Source organism: Ips typographus, linkage group LG14 (genome assembly GCF_016097725.1).
Source record: "Ips typographus isolate SLU linkage group LG14, UJ_Ityp_2.0, whole genome shotgun sequence".
In the NCBI taxonomy this organism is placed as follows: domain Eukaryota; kingdom Metazoa; phylum Arthropoda; class Insecta; order Coleoptera; family Curculionidae; genus Ips; species Ips typographus.
Window position 1 is genome coordinate 5,855,492 of NC_138435.1, and position 21,328 is coordinate 5,876,819.

The 21,328-nt window shown below is 34.8% G+C and overlaps 1 long non-coding RNA gene across 1 annotated transcript; it reads right to left on the reverse strand.

Annotated features, from left to right (window-relative positions):
• Nucleotides 1-2,106: 2,106 nt before the first annotated feature.
• On the reverse strand, nucleotides 2,107-6,124 carry LOC145737782 (uncharacterized). The gene is made up of 2 exons (XR_014180479.1): nucleotides 2,838-6,124; nucleotides 2,107-2,779 (listed from the first exon to the last, which is right to left on the reverse strand). It is a non-coding gene; the product is annotated as an uncharacterized LOC145737782 (long non-coding RNA).
• Between the last annotated feature and the right edge of the window lie 15,204 nt (nucleotides 6,125-21,328).

Genomic DNA, 21,328 nt, shown 5'->3' on the forward strand with positions numbered 1-21,328 from the left:
TTTATTGATATCATAACCTCACATTTGACGAACTTTTCATTTTTTAACCGGTGTCAGTGTCGTGAAAACACAGTTTTCCGATGCGCGATCGTAAGATTCCTCGACCTTAATATAGATGGCGGGGTTGCGCTTCAGGGAAAAATCAATAATTTCATTGCGATCTGTTGCCACATGTTGGGTATGTTGGGGATGGCCGCGGGAGGCCGTTACTTGTACAGAAATGTAATTTTGTTATTGCTACGTGCTGGAATGTTGTGCAAAAAACGAAATACTGGAATTTTTCGTCCGAGATAGAAATTAAAAAAGGATTTTTAAAGATTCTCTTCTCTTCGGGACGTCGTGGAATAAAGACACGTGAAAAAATTATTTTGCTTAAAACCGAATTTTACTCGCGGAAAAGTCATTTTTTCTGTTCGAAAAAGTAACCGTGACCGTCATCTCGTATGCGTGGAATCGCAGATTGCACGTTCTTTTGGTAGGCTTTCAGAATTAGCAACTTGATTTGCATTTTCCTAATTAAAAAGGGAGTATAGAAGGTTCTGGAAGGTTGCTGAAGGTCAAATAGCGGTCCGTAGCGCGTGATACATTTTTTTTTTCGTTTGCCCACCCCCGGGGGTGTACTCGGATCGGTCGTGTGCGTGTGCCACCAAAAAGAAACCCTCTGAGCATCCTCTGAGTGACGTAATCGTCTGATTGGGGGCTGAGGGAGCAAAGGAGCGAAGGAAAAAATATTAAAGAGGGTAACGATTTCAGGATTTAGGAGAAAGATGCAAGGAAGAGATGGGGAAAGATAGAGCTGCCCGATTGGGTTTTGCAGCCATTGAGGTCCCTTTTTATTAGTGTTAATTGTTTAGAGGTTTCTGCAACCCTCGTTTAACAAAAGTAGGGGTAATTGTTGCCTTTCCAACTCTGAATGGATCCGGTAGACGCCCTGTAATCCAGGGGTCGTCCAGTATAGCTCTGCAGCCACCAATTAAGGGGTTTTAGTCACTAAAGTTGGCTAAATCACTAACCAACCCTAGAATATTAAGTTTACAGTATTAGCAATAGTATTGTTTACAAATTTATATTGGGAACAGAGAGGGTTTGTTCGGTTTGGTGACACCGTATCGTCAGAAATACCAATAAGAAGGGGAGTACGACAGGGCTGTGTTCTCTCGCCTCTTTTATTTAACATTTACTCCGAGTACATATTTCAGCAAGCGCTAGAGGACTGTGAAATTGGCATAAAGGTGAACGGTAAAATACTTAACAACATACGCTACGCAGATGACACTGTCATCTTCGCAGACACTTCAGAAGGCTTACAGGAGCTAGTAGACAAGATTGTGAAATCAGGTGACCAACACGGCCTGAAAATAAATACAGCAAAAACCAAAACGATGGTCGTCAGCAGAAATCAAAATCTACAAGCCAATATACGAATATATGGTACTTCAATAGAAGAAGTGAGAAAATTCAGGTATCTCGGTTGCTGGGTTACCCAAGACCTGGATCCAGAGACCGAAATTCGAGCTCGAATTGAAAACACAAGAGCCACGTTCGTGAAAATGAAGACATTTCTAAAGCCGCGTTGCCACGGGTAGTGAATCACGAACGTCATTCACGCTTTCGTGTACCACTCCCCATGGCAACCTTTAGGTTCGTGAATAACGAACCAAAATATTTCGTTCGTGAGAAAATCAAACCGGTTTGATTTTTGTTTCGTGCAGTCGATCGTGAGCAGGCGAAGAGGACGGTTGTGTCTGTCATGGCGTCCAATATTTTAAGGATGAATGATGCAGAGACCCTAAAGTTCCTGGAATTTTATCAAAATGAACCGGTCTTGTGGGATCCTACGAGAGAAGATTATAAAAATCGAAATGCACGTGCAGCCGCAGCTAAAAGGATTGCATCGGCGATGGCAATTGATGATTTCACAGACGTCCATGTAATTATGAAATTCAAGAATTTACGTAGCTCCTATTCTCAAGAATTAAAAAAAATTCAACAAAGTATTAAGTCTGGATGTTCTTTGGATGATGTTTACATCCCTAAAGTGAGGTGGTTTAAGTTAATGGATTCTTTCCTCAGACCGCATGTAAAAGGAAGGGAAACCCATTCAAACTTTGTAAGATTTTATTTGCGTTTATAACTACATCATAGTCATTACAAATTTGAAAAAAAATCACTGTTAAGACTTTTTATTATTTAGTTTTCAAACATGTTCCACTGCCAATTGACTGCCCCTGCATTGTTAAAGTAGTCGCAATATTTATCTCTTTTGGCTAATGCTAATCTACTCGGATTCCTGTCATGAGTCGTAAGACTCAAGTTTGTTAAAGCCGAATTTCTTGCATCTTGTCTCCATGTTCCCAAAATTACATTGTAATTTTCAATTAAGCTAGGTGGCACGTAACAAATGCCAGTTTTTCGTAACCAATTATGTATTGAACAACAGGTTTTTACAATTTTATCAACTTTTTGTAAACTTACAGCAATTGGCCTTTCAAATATTCTAAATTTTGATACCAGTATACCAAAAGCATTTTCAGAAATTCGCCTAGCTCTTGACAGCCTATAGTTGAAAATGCGTTCTGCTCTAGATAAATTTCTTTTACTGTAAGGCTCATCATCTGCGACAATAACGGCATCTGAGGGAATATTGAGCTCATCTGCCTGCAGAGCTTCGTTGAAACTACAGTTTTGCCACACACCACCATCTGATGCTCTCCCTTTCGCCCCTACATCAATATATGTGAAACAATAGTCATGGTCAACTAAAGCCATCAAAATTATACTGAAAGATTGTTTATAATTAAAATAATCAGATCCAGTCTTAGGGGGCGCTCTAATACCGATATGCTTGCCATCTAAGGCTCCAATGCATTTTGGAAAGTTCCATTTCGTTTCAAATCCATTTATTATCTCCAACCATTGATTTTTTTCAGTTGGCACCTAGAACAAAATTGCTTTATTTTGCTTAGTTTTATAAAAGAAATTTACCAAATCACATTAGCTACGGCAGTTTTTTTTCTATATTGCAGGAAGATCCGAATCTCGTAAATAAACGCAATGCAAAAAATACTGAATCCGAAAATAAGGAGCCGCTTTCACTAGAAGGAATGGGGTCAGAACCATTATTCAACGAAGATCAACCAACTACATCCAAGGACCAACCAACTACATCGAAGGAGCAACCAACTCCATCGAGGGAATGCCTAAGCGAACCAACAAAAAGAAAACTTCAACTTTCAACTCCAATAGCATTTTGCAAAAAGAAGTCATGTTCGACACCTGTTGGAAATGATATTAATTCTGCGATTGAAAAGCTAGATGATATTTCCAAACGCGCTGCTAGTATTTCTGCACCGGCACCGGCAGAACATTGCTTCGATCATTTTGGGAGGTACGTAGCGTCTCTCTTGCGATCTTTACCACAAGATCGATCATTTCCACTGCAAGCGTCTATAATTTCTATGATTTTGGAACCATCGCCGCCGTCGATTTCCCACATAAACACCGAGCCGCATTCTCTAAACTCAAATTACAGTAGTGACTCCAAAACTACTCGGTATGGGCCACCATCGGTTGAGAATACATCGACGCAAGATTCTGTTTTTTCACAGACAAATATGGATGAAGATTTCATCGCTGAGTTGTCTTCGGCAATAAGCAATTATTAATTACCGATATGCGATAAAATTACCATATTTTGTATTTTATTTAGAAAAATATATACTTATTTTGCAAACTAGACTACTTTAATTAAAATTGTATTTTTTAACTTACCTTAATAATAGTTATTTACGTAACAAGTAGGATATGAATGTTATTAACGCACGCATGTGAAAACTTGCACGACGAGGCCGCAGGCCAAGTCGTGTAATCACACAGTGCGTTAATAACATATGCTACGTGTTACGTACAACATTTTATCTACAACGATTATTATTTTAATAATTAATTGAAAAAATAAAAATAAAAATAAAAATATAAAAGAAAATAAAAATATTTCCAGCAACTTGTTAGGCATGTCAACATCTGGCATTAATTTATCCAATTGCAAAGAGTTTACCATTAATATTTATCCTAATAATAATTGAGTTTTCATGTAATTGTATGTCATGTTTTTTAATTAAAAAATATCTAACTAAAAGTTACTTTTAATATTAATATTAACAAGAAGCAAGATAGAGGAGGCAACAGAACTCCAGATGTACAAACAAATTGTTCACCGATTATTAACGCACTAGTGCGGTAATAAAGGTCATTATGACACTGAAAATAGTGCGAAATTACGATATTATGTAACTGTTGTAGATAAATTTAATTATGAATATTTGCATTGAATGTCATGAAGGTTTTGTTGATGAGTTTTACAAAAAAGTTGCTTATCACTACAAGGGAGTGTCTTTTTTGCTAGTGCATGAACATGACTTTTTTCCTATAAATTGCGATGTGTGTTGTAAAGCTACAAACGCTTATAATTTAAATTTTTCTTGTTATTGGGAGAAGAAAACCAAAATAGTAACGACAGCGCCTTAGAAGGCGAAATAGGAGAAGATGTCGTAAGTGAGACGTATAGCTGTTGCACTTATAATCCAAATATTGACGTGATATTAAGAATAAAGGAAGTGCATGATTTCTATGTAGCTCCAGTTGACAAGCGTGTCCAAAATATTAATGGAGTTGTTAATCAACTTGATAAGGATTGGCGGTTATGGAATCGTGCTGCACGACACCATGAATCAATAGTGTTTTGTAATTTCCATTATGTTCTTCAGATAAGATCTATAAATTTAATTATGAATATTTGCATTGAATGTCATGAAGGTTTTGTTGATGAGTTTTACAAAAAAGTTGCTTATCACTACAACGGAGTGTCTTTTTTGCTAGTGCATGAACATGACTTTTTTCATATAAATTGCGATGTGTGTTGTAAAGCTACAAACGCTTATAATTTAAATTTTTCTTGTTATTGGGAGAAGAAAACCAAAATAGTAACGACAGCGCCTTAGAAGGCGAAATAGGAGAAGATGTCGTAAGTGAGACGTATAGCTGTAGCATTTATAATCCAAATATTGACGTGATATTAAGAATAAAGGAAGTGCATGATTTCTATGAAGCTCCAGTTGACAAGCGTGTCCAAAATATTAATGGAGTTGTTAATGAACTTGATAAGGATTGGTGGTTATGGAATCGTGCTGTACGACACGATGAATCAATAGTGTATTGTAATTTCCATTATGTTCTTCAGAAAAGATCTATAAATTTAATTATGCATATTTGCATTGAATGTCATGAAGGTTTTGTTGATGAGTTTTACAAAAAAGTTGCTTATCACTACAAGGGAGTGTCTTTTTTGCTAGTGCATGAACACAACACTTTTTTCATATGAATTGCGATGTGTGTTGTAAAACTACAAACGCTTATAATTTAAATTTTTCTTGTTATTGGGAGAAGAAAACCAAAATAATAACGACAGCGCCTTAGAAGACGAAATAGGAGAAGATGTCGTAAGTGAGACGTATAGATGTTGCACTTATAATCCAAATATTGACGTGACATTAAGAATAAATCCTGAAGTGAATGATGTCTATGAAGCTCCAGTTGACAAGCGTGTCCAAAATATTACTGGAGTTGTTAATCAACGCGATAAGGATTGGTGGTTATGGAATCGTGCTGTACGACACCATGAATCAATAGTGTTTTGTAATTTCCATTATGTTCTTCAGATAAGATCTATAAATTTAATTATGAATATTTGCATTGAATGTCATGAAGGTTTTGTTGATGAGTTTTACAAAAAAGTTGCTTATCACTACAAGGGAGTGTCTTTTTTGCTAGTGCATGAACATGACTTTTTTCATATAAATTGCGATGTGTGTTGTAAAGCTACAAACGCTTATAATTTAAATTTTCCTTGTTATTATGAGAAGATAACCAAAATAATAACGACAGCGCCTTAGAAGACGAAGTAGGAGAATATGTCGTAAGTGAGACGTATAGCTGTTGCACTTATATTCCAAATATTGACGTGACATTAAGAATAAAGGAAGTGCATGATTTCTATGAAGCTCCAGTTGACAAGCGTGTCCAAAATATTACTGGAGTTGTTAATCAACGCGATAAAGATTGGTGGTTATGGAATCGTGCTGTACGACACCATGAATCAATAGTGTTTTGTAATTTCCATTATGTTCTTGAGATAAGAGCTATAAATTTAATTATGAATATTTGCATTGAATGTCATGAAGGTTTTGTTGATGAGTTTTACAAAAAAGTAGCTTATCACTACAAGGGAGTGTCTTTTTTGCTAGTGCATGAACATGACTTTTTTCATATGAATTGCGATTTGTGTTGTAAAACTACAAACGCTTATAATTTAAATTTTTCTTGTTATTGGGAGAAGAAAACCAAAATAATAACGACAGCGCCTTAGAAGACGAAATAGGAGAAGATGTCGTAAGTGAGACGTATAGCTGTTGCACTTATAATCCAAATATTGACGTGATATTAAGAATAAATCCTGAAGTGAATGATTTCTATGAAGCTCCAGTTGACAAGCGTGTCCAAAATATTACTGGAGTTGTTAATCAACGCGATAAGGATTGGTGGTTATGGAATCGTGCTGTACGACACCATGAATCTATAGTGTTTTGTAATTTCCATTATGTTCTTCAGATAAGATCTATAAATTTAATTATGAATATTTGCATTGAATGTCATGAAGGTTTTGTTGATGAGTTTTACAAAAAAGTAGCTTATCACTACAAGGGAGTGTCTTTTTTGCTAGTGCATGAACAAGACTTTTTTCATATAAATTGCGATGTGTGTTGTAAAGCTACAAACGCTTATAATTTAAATTTTCCTTGTTATTATGAGAAGATAACCAAAATAATAACGACAGCGCCTTAGAAGACGATGTAGGAGAAGATGTCGTAAGTGAGACGTATAGCTGTTGCACTTATAATCCAAATATTGACGTGATATTAAGAATAAATTAAGTGAATGATTTCTATGAAGCTCCAGTTGACAAGCGTGTCCAAAATATTACTGGAGTTGTTAATCAACGCGATAAGGATTGGTGGTTATGGAATCGTGCTGTACGACACCATGAATCAATAGTGTTTTGTAATTTCCATTATGTTCTTCAGATAAGATCTATAAATTTAATTACGAATATTTGCATTGAATGTCATGAAGGTTTTGTTGATGAGTTTTACAAAAAAGTAGCTTATCACTACAAGGGAGTGTTATTTTTGCTAGTGCATGAACATGACTTTTTCATATGAATTGCGATATGTATTGTAAAGCTACAAACGCTTATAATTTAAATTTTTCTTGTTATTCGGAGAAGAAAACCAAAATAATAACGACAGCGCCTTAGAAGACGAAATAGGAGAAGATGTCGTAAGTGAGACGTACAGCTGTTGCACTTATAATCCAAATATTGACGTGATATTAAGAATAAATCCTGAAGTGAATGATTTCTATGAGGCTCCAGTTGACAAGCGTGTCCAAAATATTACTGGAGTTGTTAATCAACGCGATAAGGATTGGTGGTTATGGAATCGTGCTGTACGACACCATGAATCAATAGTGTTTTGTAATTTCCATTATGTTCTTCAGATAAGATCTATAAATTTAATTACGAATATTTGCATTGAATGTCATGAAGGTTTTGTTGATGAGTTTTACAAAAAAGTTGCTTATCACTACAAGGGCGTGTTATTTTTGCTAGTGCATGAACATGACTTGTTTCATATGAATTGCTATGTGTGTTGTAAAACTACAAACGCTTATAATTAAAATTTTTCTTGTTATTGGGAGAAGAAAACCAAAATAATAACGACAGCGCCTTAGAAGACGAAATAGGAGAAGATGTCGTAAGTGAGACGTATAGCTGTTGCACTTATAATCCAAATATTGACGTGACATTAAGAATAAAGGAAGCGAATGATTTCTATGAAGCTCCAGTTGACAAGCGTTTCCAAAATATTACTAGAGTTGTTAATCAACGCGATAAGGATTGGTGGTTATGGAATCGTGCTGTACGACACCATGAATCAATAGTGTTTTGAAATTTCCATTATGTTCTTCAGATAAGATCTATAAATTTAATTATGAATATTTGCATTGAATGTCATGAAGGTTTTGTTGATGAGTTTTACAAAAAAGTTGCTTATCACTACAAGGGAGTGTGTTTTTTGCTAGTGCATGAACATGACTTTTTTCATATAAATTGCGATGTGTGTTGTAAAGCTACAAACGCTTATAATTTAAATTTTTCTTGTTATTGGGAGAAGAAAACCAAAATAATAACGACAGCGCCTTAGAAGACGAAATAGGAGAAGATGTCGTAAGTGAGACGTACAGCTGTTGCACTAATAATCCAAATATTGACGTGATATTAAGAATAAATCCTGAAGTGAATGATGTCTATGAAGCTCCAGTTGACAAGCGTGTCCAAAATATTACTGGAGTTGTTAATCAACGCGATAAGGATTGGTGGTTATGGAATCGTGCTGTACGACACCATAAATCAATAGTGTTTTGTAATTTCCATTATGTTCTTGAGATAAGATCTATAAATTTAATTATGAATATTTGCATTGAATGTCATGAAGGTTTTGTTGATGAGTTTTACAAAAAAGTAGCTTATCACTACAAGGGAGTGTTATTTTTGCTAGTGCATGAACATGACTTTTTCATATGAATTGCGATGTGTGTTGTAAAGCTACAAACGCTTATAATTTAAATTTTTCTTGTTATTGGGAGAAGAAAACCAAAATAATAACGACAGCGCCTTAGAAGACGAAATAGGAGAAGATGTCGTAAGTGAGACGTACAGCTGTTGCACTTATAATCCAAATATTGACGTGATATTAAGAATAAATCCTGAAGTGAATGATGTCTATGAAGCTCCAGTTGACAAGCGTGTCCAAAATATTACTGGAGTTGTTAATCAACGCGATAAGGATTGGTGGTTATGAGATCGTGCTGTACGACACCATGAATCAATAGTGTTTTGTAATTTCCATTATGTTCTTCAGATAAGATCTATAAATTTAATTATGAATATTTGCATTGAATGTCATGAAGGTTTTGTTGATGAGTTTTACAAAAAAGTAGCTTATCACTACAAGGGAGTGTCTTTTTTGTTAGTGCATGAACATGACTTTTTTCATATGAATTGCGATGTGTGTTGTAAAACTACAAACGCTTATAATTTAAATTTTTCTTGTTATTGGGAGAAGAAAACCAAAATAATAACGACAGCGCCTTAGAAGACGAAATAGAAGAAGATGTCTTAAGTGAGACGTATAGCTGTTGCACTTATAATCCAAATATTGACGTGACATTAAGAATAAAGGAAGCGAATGATTTCTATGAAGCTCCAGTTGACAAGCGTGTCCAAATTATTACTGGAGTTGTTAATCAACGCGATAAGGATTGGTGGTTATGGAATCGTGCTGTACGACACCATGAATCAATAGTGTTTTGTAATTTCCATTATGTTCTTCAGATAAGATTTATAAATTTAATTATGAATATTTGCATTGAATGTCATGAAGGTTTTGTTGATGAGTTTTACAAAAAAGTAGCTTATCACTACAAGGGAGTGTCTTTTTTGTTAGTGCATGAACATGACTTTTTTCATATGAATTGCGATGTGTGTTGTAAAACTACAAACGCTTATAATTTAAATTTTTCTTGTTATTGGGAGAAGAAAACCAAAATAATAACGACAGCGCCTTAGAAGACGAAATAGGAGAACATGTCGTAAGTGAAACGTATAGCTGTTGCACTTATAATCCAAATATTGACGTGATATTAAGAATAAATCCTGAAGTGAATGATTTCTATGAAGCTCCAGTTGACAAGCGTGTCCAAAATATTAGTGGAGTTGTTAATCAACGCGATAAGGATTGGTGGTTATGGAATCGTGCTGTACGACACCATGAATCAATAGTGTTTTGTAATTTCCATTATGTTCTTGAGATAAGATCTATAAATTTAATTATGAATATTTGCATTGAATGTCATGAAGGTTTTGTTGATGAGTTTTACAAAAAAGTTGCTTATCACTACAAGGGAGTGTTATTTTTGCTAGTGCATGAACATGACTGTTTCATATGAATTGCGATGTGTGTTGTAAAGCTACAAACGCTTATAATTGAAATTTTTCTTGTTATTGGGAGAAGAAAACCAAAATAATAACGACAGCGCCTTAGAAGACGAAATAGGAGAAGATGTCGTAAGTGAGACGTATAGCTGTTGCACTTATAATCCAAATATTGACGTGACATTAAGAATAAAGGAAGCGAATGATTTCTATGAAGCTCCAGTTGACAAGCGTGTCCAAATTATTACTGGAGTTGTTAATCAACGCGATAAGGATTGGTGGTTATGGAATCGTGCTGTACGACACCATGAATCAATAGTGTTTTGTAATTTCCATTATGTTCTTGAGATAAGATCTATAAATTTAATTATGAATATTTGCATTGAATGTCATGAAGGTTTTGTTGATGAGTTTTACAAAAAAGTAGCTTATCACTACAAGGGAGTGTCTTTTTTGTTAGTGCATGAACATGACTTTTTTCATATGAATTGCGATGTGTGTTGTAAAACTACAAACGCTTATAATTTAAATTTTTCTTGTTATTGGGAGAAGAAAACCAAAATAATAACGACAGCGCCTTAGAAGACGAAATAGAAGAAGATGTCTTAAGTGAGACGTATAGCTGTTGCACTTATAATCCAAATATTGACGTGACATTAAGAATAAAGGAAGCGAATGATTTCTATGAAGCTCCAGTTGACAAGCGTTTCCAAAATATTACTGGAGTTGTTAATCAACGCGATAAGGATTGGTGGTTATGGAATCATGCTGTACGACACCATGAATCAATAGTGTTTTGTAATTTGCATTATGTTCTTCAGATAAGATCTATAAATTTAATTATGAATATTTGCATTGAATGTCATGAAGGTTTTGTTGATGAGTTTTACAAAAAAGTAGCTTATCACTACAAGGGAGTGTCTTTTTTGCTAGTGCATGAACATGACTTTTTTCATATGAATTGCGATGTGTGTTGTAAAACTACAAACGCTTATAATTTAAATTTTTCTTGTTATTGGGAGAAGAAAACCAAAATAATAACGACAGCGCCTTAGAAGACGAAATAGGAGAAGATGTCGTAAGTGAGACGTATAGATGTTGCACTTATAATCCAAATATTGACGTGACATTAAGAATAAAGGAAGCGAATGATTTCTATGAAGCTCCAGTTGACAAGCGTGTCCAAATTATTACTGGAGTTGTTAATCAACGCGATAAGGATTGGTGGTTATGGAATCGTGCTGTACGACACCATGAATCAATAGTGTTTTGTAATTTCCATTATGTTCTTCAGATAAGATCTATAAATTTAATTATGAATATTTGCATTGAATGTCATGAAGGTTTTGTTGATGAGTTTTACAAAAAAGTAGCTTATCACTACAAGGGAGTGTCTTTTTTGTTAGTGCATGAACATGACTTTTTTCATATGAATTGCGATGTGTGTTGTAAAACTACAAACGCTTATAATTTAAATTTTTCTTGTTATTGGGAGAAGAAAACCAAAATAATAACGACAGCGCCTTAGAAGACGAAATAGGAGAACATGTCGTAAGTGAAACGTATAGCTGTTGCACTTATAATCCAAATATTGACGTGATATTAAGAATAAATCCTGAAGTGAATGATTTCTATGAAGCTCCAGTTGACAAGCGTGTCCAAAATATTAGTGGAGTTGTTAATCAACGCGATAAGGATTAGTGGTTATGGAATCGTGCTGTACGACACCATGAATCAATAGTGTTTTGTAATTTCCATTATGTTCTTGAGATAAGATCTATAAATTTAATTATGAATATTTGCATTGAATGTCATGAAGGTTTTGTTGATGAGTTTTACAAAAAAGTTGCTTATCACTACAAGGGAGTGTTATTTTTGCTAGTGCATGAACATGACTGTTTCATATGAATTGCGATATGTATTGTAAAGCTACAAACGCTTATAATTGAAATTTTTCTTGTTATTGGGAGAAGAAAACCAAAATAATAACGACAGCGCCTTAGAAGACGAAATAGGAGAAGATGTCGTAAGTGAGACGTATAGCTGTTGCACTTATAATCCAAATATTGACGTGACATTAAGAATAAAGGAAGCGAATGATTTCTATGAAGCTCCAGTTGACAAGCGTGTCCAAATTATTACTGGAGTTGTTAATCAACGCGATAAGGATTGGTGGTTATGGAATCGTGCTGTACGACACCATGAATCAATAGTGTTTTGTAATTTCCATTATGTTCTTGAGATAAGATCTATAAATTTAATTATGAATATTTGCATTGAATGTCATGAAGGTTTTGTTGATGAGTTTTACAAAAAAGTTGCTTATCACTACAAGGGAGTGTTATTTTTGCTAGTGCATGAACATGACTGTTTCATATGAATTGCGATGTGTGTTGTAAAGCTACAAACGCTTATAATTGAAATTTTTCTTGTTATTGGGAGAAGAAAACCAAAATAATAACGACAGCGCCTTAGAAGACGAAATAGGAGAAGATGTCGTAAGTGAGACGTATAGCTGTTGCACTTATAATCCAAATATTGACGTGACATTAAGAATAAAGGAAGTGAATGATTTCTATGAAGCTCCAGTTGACAAGCGTGTCCAAAATATTACTGGAGTTGTTAATCAACGCGATAAGGATTGGTGGTTATGGAATCGTGCTGTACGACACCATGAATCAATAGTGTTTGGATTTCCATTATGTTCTTCAGATAAGATCTATAAATTTAATTATGAATATTTGCATTGAATGTCATGAAGGTTTTGTTGATGAGTTTTACAAAAAAGTTGCTTATCACTACAAGGGAGTGACTTTTTTGCTAGTGCATGAACATGACTTTTTTCATATTGTCACGAATGGAAAATCCATTAATTCAAAAGATGGACTTATTGACTTAAAAACATAAGAATATTCGAGGATTGCGAAATATTAAGCGTACGAGGCAAGGTCGCACCAGGCTGCACCTAGTGCATCGTATCGGTGATGAGTCACCACCACCTGCTTTACAGAAATATGAAAAACAGGCGACGAACAATAACAAACTACAGCAGCCGATCAATCGGGGATAAAATACGCCGATTTCAGCAGTATTGGATGAGTGTGAACCAATCGACAGGAGAGCGACCAGCTGAACGAAGAAGTCGAGATGTCGACTCTCCTCGAGGAAAGAAGATCAAGTTAAGTAGTCCATTCTTCAAAATTATTCCAACACGAAAGTGACCAAGCCAGCCGCCAGAAAATGCTAGTCCTTAGCTGATGTATTCATGTAAGTACAATTGTTGAATTATTAACTTTTAGTGTGTTGGTTTATGGCTGTATTATACGGATCCACTTATAAATGTTTGGTCAATAGACTTAAGTGTTTAATAGAAAACTCAGTGTTTGATTCCATCCTTAAAACTGAGATCCCGGCGCGACGTTTAACGTCGTGAGTCAGTTTAATTGATGAACCCAGAAGGGCTCATAAATTAAACGTGACATTTGGTGGAAGCGCCGGTCTGTTTTGAGATGGATGAAAAACAATAGTTGAGTTTTTTATTTTTATTTTATCTTTTGGGGTATGATACAGATTGAGGAAAATAATGTGTGGGTGAAGCTATCGCTAAAGGTCGAAACTCAGAAAAAGTGATAAAAGAACTAAAAGATTTCAAACCCGAGCATCACAGTTCGACTGTGAGTTCTCCTGCTTCGACACAAACGGCAACTTCTTCACAAAAACAAAAGCTTGACAAACCCAGTTCAGTTGTTTGTTTGACAAGCAGTGAGGACGAAGAAAATACTCTTGACAAAACTGTCGTGAGCGTTCAAGCTCAAACTCCCCAAGCCTCGGCATCAACTTCTAAGCCCCAATCCACGGAAGTTTATTTCAAACCAAGAGCTTCATTGAGTAGAACTCCGCCTAAACCGCGAGGAACAGAAGGTCCTTGGCCTGACAGGCAGCTTTGGCTGAGCCAAAAACTCCAGCCACCCCAAAGTTTACATGTCCACCTACATTTAACCCTTCTATTGACTCTCCCATTATTTTTGTGAATAAATACGAAAAAGCAGCGATTGTAGTAAATAGCTGATCAGAAAATCACAAAATATTTTATTTAGCTAATTTTTTGGAAGGTCCAGCCCATACATGGTTTGGTAATTATATTAGTGAGCCAGAAAATCAGATGAAAACATAGCTAAATATAAAATCAGATTTTTTGAAAGAGTTTTCAGGAGAACAGCCACTCCGAAAGTTAAAATTCGATTAAACACTCGCAAACAGCAAGACGTCGAGGATATAAAGAAGTACTATTATGATCTATTAGCAGTCGCAAACGATATTAACCCAGAAATGACTTTTGATGCGTTTAGGGACCATTTTGAAAATGGTTTGCATCCATCTTATTATGAGATGTATTATTTGCTTAGCTCAAGCAACAGAAATTTTGACGATTTAAAGCAATTGGTGGTTAAGCTAAGCGATATAAAAGAAAGAAAATGAAGTGATTTTTTCTCTGGTAGAAAAATATATGACTAACAGTTAATATAGAAAAAAAACAGACATTTATACTTACTTTCAAAAAGAAAAATAAAAAAAGCACTTTTACACAACACCTCAAGTCGGAGAACGAACTGTGGCAAAGATGATGAGATAACCGTATAAATACAATTCAAAACCCTTCCCACTAGTACAGTGGAATGGTGAGACTAGCAAATTTTGAAACTTGAACACTTGTCATATTAGGTTATCAGAGAAATTTTTCCCAAAGGTTAATGAGTGCACCATGCTTAAAATCATGGAATTCGCTGATTTAGCCAATTCGGAATAATATCTCGATGAGACTAGACATTGTTCAGTAGAGACCGAGTAATGCATAAAATACGAAATGCAATGGAAGCATAATATTGAAACAAAGTAACAATTATAATGTATAATAAAGCTCCACATACTGACTTGTGTACTTATTTTTACAGGGCCCAAGTATTTTATTCTGTTATCTGCGTCTGAATTTTTATTGCGCAAATTCTTAAAATTCAAGAACAGATATCAGTTTAATTTTCCCTATAAGATAAAAATGGTTACATACAATGAAAATAAAAATATTGAATGTTGTTATTGTAATGTAGGTACCTACCAACGAATGAAGATAAATAAATGAAAAAAATAATATTGTCGGTATAATAATCACCTTGAACATGTAGTTAGTATATGAATTTTGCGAAGAAAGCAACTAATTCGCTAGCGATAAGACAAATTTGATTCATCGCTACGCGCAGTTATGAATAATGACTAATTATCGGATTGGTTTAAATAGACCCAAATAGGAAAACAATTTACAGTGTAATTTTAGAAATCGGTCTTGAAGTAACACTCCGGTAAAGTTAATCTATAAGTTTCGCGAAAGTGCCAAAAATGGAATGGATTGTGAATTTTTTGTTTTATATTAGGTGTGTTACTGAGATAAACACCAAACTTTATTTATACAAATTGGCACTGTATCACTTGGGGGAACTACAAGAAGAGTTTCGTCAAGCGGTACCAATACAATTATTAGGGATTACGAGGTGTCTACACGCCCTTTGGACTCAAATCATACATACGGAGGAGTATACCATACTTCTACTTGACGAAAAGGTATGTCATGGGGGCACTCCATTTCTGACATGTGATTGTGCAATATGCATATCACCGCAACAACCACAATATCGACCTGAGGATTTTTGGCGGGCATGGGAAGATGTATTTGTACAAGGATGTCCTTGTGCTACATGTGTGTACGGGAGAACTCAATTTTTGAGTCAACCGGGTCATTCGACATATCCGCATGCTTATATACCGGATATGACACATCAATTTCGGGTATCAACAGTACCTCGAACACAGTATACGGAGAAAACATCAGAAATTGACACTGCTAGCGCATCCTCTGTTATGACAGGAGGTGCATATGGACGACAAACGTTTATGGGACCACCCGAATCACACGCAAGTCAGGTTGTCCGCAAACCGGCATCGTGCCCAAATCCGGATAACCTGGCGCAGATGCAATAAGGGGGGTCCATTAATCATCGACAAACTGAAGAAATTCTTGGACACGCGGTAACACAGCCGTTTATCGCGCAATTAGAACCTTTTGAGAACATGGGGCCATATGCTACTTATCAGCAGCTATGAGGTCTACACTTATATTTATATTAGCTTATTATTGTTTTTGTATTACTTTATTATTGTTAATAGCTATGTATATACAAGATATAAGCATAATATACACATGTGGTTTTGAAATTAAAAAAATTGGAATGTATAATGGTGTCATGTTAAACCCAAATAACGAGAATAATCTAGTCATGAAATTAATCCAATTATTTTTTAGCGCTATGAACTAATAAGGTACGATAAAAAATGTTTCGCTGAGGAGGCGAATATTCCTGACACGACGCTCCGACAATCTTGTTGGTTGATGACGAACGACTAACATAACAAATAATGATAACAGTAAACGACCGTTCAAGTTGTTTACATGACTAATTTTGTTCGCGCAGTGCATACACGGAAATCCTTGCTTTACAGCATTAGGGAAATAAATTTCATACGTTCCATTTTTTATTTTTTAGGAATGGAAAATGGATCGTACATACTAACACATAAATAAGAGTTAAAAATGATGCTAAAAATAATTTTGTTATAAGACATGATATTGTATATTAAGCATTAAGTAGCACATATTACCTTTGTTCTTATATTTCATGTAACACTGAGTATATGAGAAGAAAGCCAAAGCAGACAATGATGAGCTATTATCGTTATTGGAATTCACGATGGGCCTGTACGTTGATGCTGAGGTCCAAGCTAGCCGAATCATCGATTGAATAATCGACCCACACCACAAACATTTATGGGACATTAATCATAAAGGTGTTCAGTGATGTGAGATGCGAAGTTTTGCTCATAGGACTAAGCCTCTATTAAACTTTTCTCAGTGTTGCAGTATTTTTGTTGTTCTGCCATTGCCAGAACCGGATAGATTTAGGGTAAATAAAAGTGCATAACGTTGTTTAGGTATACTTACTGGAAAGGAAAGATTTTATTAGGTTTCTTGTTAGAATAAGAACTAACTAACTTATTATTAAGAAATGATTGTAACCAGTGTCCTTAGACAAACTTAACTGAGTACTATGGAATACTCATATACAATGTAAACCTACTAACCATTTATTATAATGTCTTCGTATTTAAATTTGTATTAGGCTAAACGATATATTTTTATTTTTGTTGAAAATTTTAATTATTGTTCATATAAAACTGGGGACCAGTTTTTCTGGGGCGGAGGCATATGTCACGAATGGAAAATCCATTAATTCAAAAGATGGACTTATTGACTTAAAAACATAAGAATATTCGAGGACTTGCGAAATATTAAGCGCAAGTTATGTGACGCTCCTGTACGAGTTCCGCTGAATAAGCCAGATGCTGACAATGCAGTTATATTGAATAAAACCATTTTTATGTTAATTATTAAGGGACTTCATTTTTAGCTCTAAGACTAGTTAGATGTTAGATTAACCACAATAAACGTAATTAGTAAATTTTAGTTGTTTTTAAAAACGGCCTTGCCATATCGAAATAGTTAACTGGCGCAGTCGGTAGGATCTGTCAAGGTCCATCTTTCGAAGTGACTTTTCGTTCAACGATTTATTGGCAGATCGATTTGTTCGCGAGTTCGGTAATTAACAACTTGTTGTTCGAGAGCATATCGACCGGGTTTAAACATTACTGGACAGTGAATCGTAATAGTGGTTTGTTTAATCGTTTAACAAAACCATTCGTGGAAAGTGTCACCAAATTGGACATTTTCGCAAGGACTACAATTTTTGGAGTGGACCACATCGCCATCCAGAAACTTGGGACCTTATAGTATTAATATGGTCAAGTTCGCCGTAATTTTTATGTAAGTGCAATTTATTTCATGTCGCATTTAGAAACAATAATTGAAGAGTTAAGTAATTTGTCAATTGAAGGCAAAGAGAACCCTTTAACCGACTCTACTCAAAGTTTCAAAAAATTACTTGAAGTTCCATTAGTAACTAAACAAGAAGTCAATAGTTCATCAATTAAAATTTTAAGTAGTTTTAATATGGCACATTTTAAGCCTGAATATTTAAAATGCGTACCCGAATTTGATGGAAACCCCAACGATTTAAACCGTTATTTGTCAACTTGTCAGAGTTAATAGACAATTTTTATAATACCGCTAATCAGCGTGATTTTCAAAATGTCTTTTTACTGAATAGTTTAATAGGTAAACTAACAGGAACTGCTAAAATAATCGTTAATAAAAGTTGCTTATCACTACAAGGGAGTGTCTTTTTTGCTAGTGCATGAACATGACTTTTTTCATATGAATTGCGATGTGTGTTGTAAAGCTACAAACGCTTATAATTTAAATTTTTCTTGTTATTGGGAGAAGAAAACCAAAATAATAACGACAGCGCCTTAGAAGACGAAATAGGAGAAGATGTCGTAAGTGAGGACGTATAGCTGTTACACTTATAATCCAAATATTGACGTGACATTAAGAATAAAGGAAGTGAATGATTTCTATAAAACTCCAGTTGACAAGCGAGTCCAAAATATTACTGGAGTTGTTAATCAACGCGATAAGGATTGGTGGTTATGGAATCGTGCTGTACGACACCATGAATCAATAGTGTTTTGTAATTTCCATTATGTTCTTCAGATAAGATCTATAAATTTAATTATGAATATTTGCATTGAATGTCATGAAGGTTTTGTTGATGAGTTTTACAAAAAAGTTGCTTATCACTACAAGGGAGTGTCTTTTTTGCTAGTGCATAAACATGACTTTTTTCATATGAATTGCGATGTGTGTTGTAAAGCTACAAACGCTTATAATTTAAATTTTTCTTGTTATTGGGGCAACAATATACATAAACGTTTAGAAATGATAAAATTATGGGGAGCACGAGAAGAATAAATGTGTTTTTCATACTTTTGGTTCTTTATTTTCCACAAAAACTCTCTCTCTTACAGCAGCAGCAGCAACATTGTTTTTTATTTTATAGTGCCCCCCACGGAAGGGTATTGTAACAATCATTCAATAAAAACCTTTTATCGTCACATGAATTTAACGCTAATGTGTCTCTGAAATGTTTGATAAATATAGTGTATAAACATATAAATAGTGCGATGTTAATTACATTTCCCATTCGTTCTAGTAACATGGCTCTGTTTCATCCAACTTTTTTAATTCTCACTGCAATAATCAACAATGTTCTATACGTGTATCAACCTGAAAAGAATCCTGATGTATACGTGTGTTTCGATGTGTTTCAAAAATTGATAGTAAAAGAAGTAATAAAACTAAAGACCAAAGCAGTAATCTAAAATTCGCTTGTAAATAATCATTAGAACTTATAGAACATTATATTGATAAATTAAATGATAAATTCGATTTGATTTGCCACCTTACTGGTCACGATGACGTCAAAAGGTTTAGACGCGAATTATTCGACGGTGTTTCATATGCTATCAAACGGCTTTTTGGAACTCCTGATGCCGATGATGCAATATTTGACACAGAAACCATTGAAGCCGTCGCTCAACAAAATCACGACATGCAGTTATTGATGAAACAACAAGCTCACATATATCACAGATCTGTAATGTCTGACGCCATTAGTGATTATAATAAAACTGCATCTACTCTCCAATTTAACGAACAAAGACTTAATGAAAATATGTTAAAGTTCAATAATTTCTCTAAAAATACTGTAAAAGGAATCAACTCCTTAACTTACAGTCAAACGGTTACTGATCATCTCAGCTTAATTAGTCAATTATGCAATGAACTAAACGAAGAATTTGATGTAATGATAGCATCAATCTTATTTTGAAAGCAAAATATATTGCATCCAAACATAATTACCCCAAGGCACGCACTTAAGGTATGAGTTGACAAAATTAAAATTAGTATCAAATTTGGAATTACCTTATGATTTACACGACTTTGATAATTTTGAGTTTATAGTTTCTTCCAAACAGTTTAAAAAGCAGATTGGTCCAACACGTTAAACCATGTCTACTTCACCAGCAGTTAGTGATGTGCAGAAGCTTTAGAAGAATTGTGCAACGTTGTTGCATCACCAGAAGTGCCGATAAATAGTGAAACAGAAGCAGACTTAGAAACTGGTGAAGATGTCGTAAGTGATAGATATCGTTGCTGCGAATTTTACCCCAATAATGAAATTTTAAAGAAAATCAAAAGAAATAAATAATTTCTATGAAGCACCCGAAGATATGCGTGTACAAAATGGAACTGGAAAAATTACTGAAGCACAAGAAAATTGGTGATTGTGGAATCGTCCAACACAACACCATACCATGTTATCATTTTGCAATTATTACTATTCAGCTATGATAGAATCAAATGGAACTATAATGATTCTTTGTGCAAAGTGTTACCGTACATTAAGTAATACGTTTTGGGAAAAAGTGGCATACAATGTTAAAGATGTAAGTTTAATGTTGGTTCACGAACATACTAAATGCCACTTAAATTGCAATATTTGTGCTGTAGATACGTGCAATAATGATAATTCTTTAATATGTTATTGGGGAGAAATTAGTAAGCGTCGAGAAATTGTAAAGTTATGGAGCGCACGTGATAAAGATTAAATATTTTATAGCGATTGCGAAGACGTTTCACCACCTCAACTAACCAATTCAATGATGGCACCATGCGAGATTTCCTGTCTTCTGAATTTGCTCGAACTTCTTTGGGCCATTCAAGTGGAGCAACTTCCTTTTTACCTGATATTACAATGGTTAGAATTAACGCAAGTAATCATGCAGAACGAAAACAACTTAGCTGGCAAACGCTCATTAAAGACCTTTTTACTACCACTCCAGAAAATAAAGAAGCGAATCAAACTAGAGGGGAGCAACAAATTCAACGAATACACAATTTCATTTCCGAAGTTCGTAGATCTCTTAAAGGAGCACGACTACTTCACGACATTTTGCCAAACGTCACTAGAACCGAATCTGCAGCAATGCTTAAAGCAACAATGGGAACAAAATATTGTCACAAGTAGATTTTCGTTAATACTAACTACTACTAATACGTTAATTACTTGGTCAGCAAATAATCGGCCACTGACCGAAACAAGTCGTCGACCACTTGAATTGCAAAATAAGCAATCGAACCTTTTAGAACGG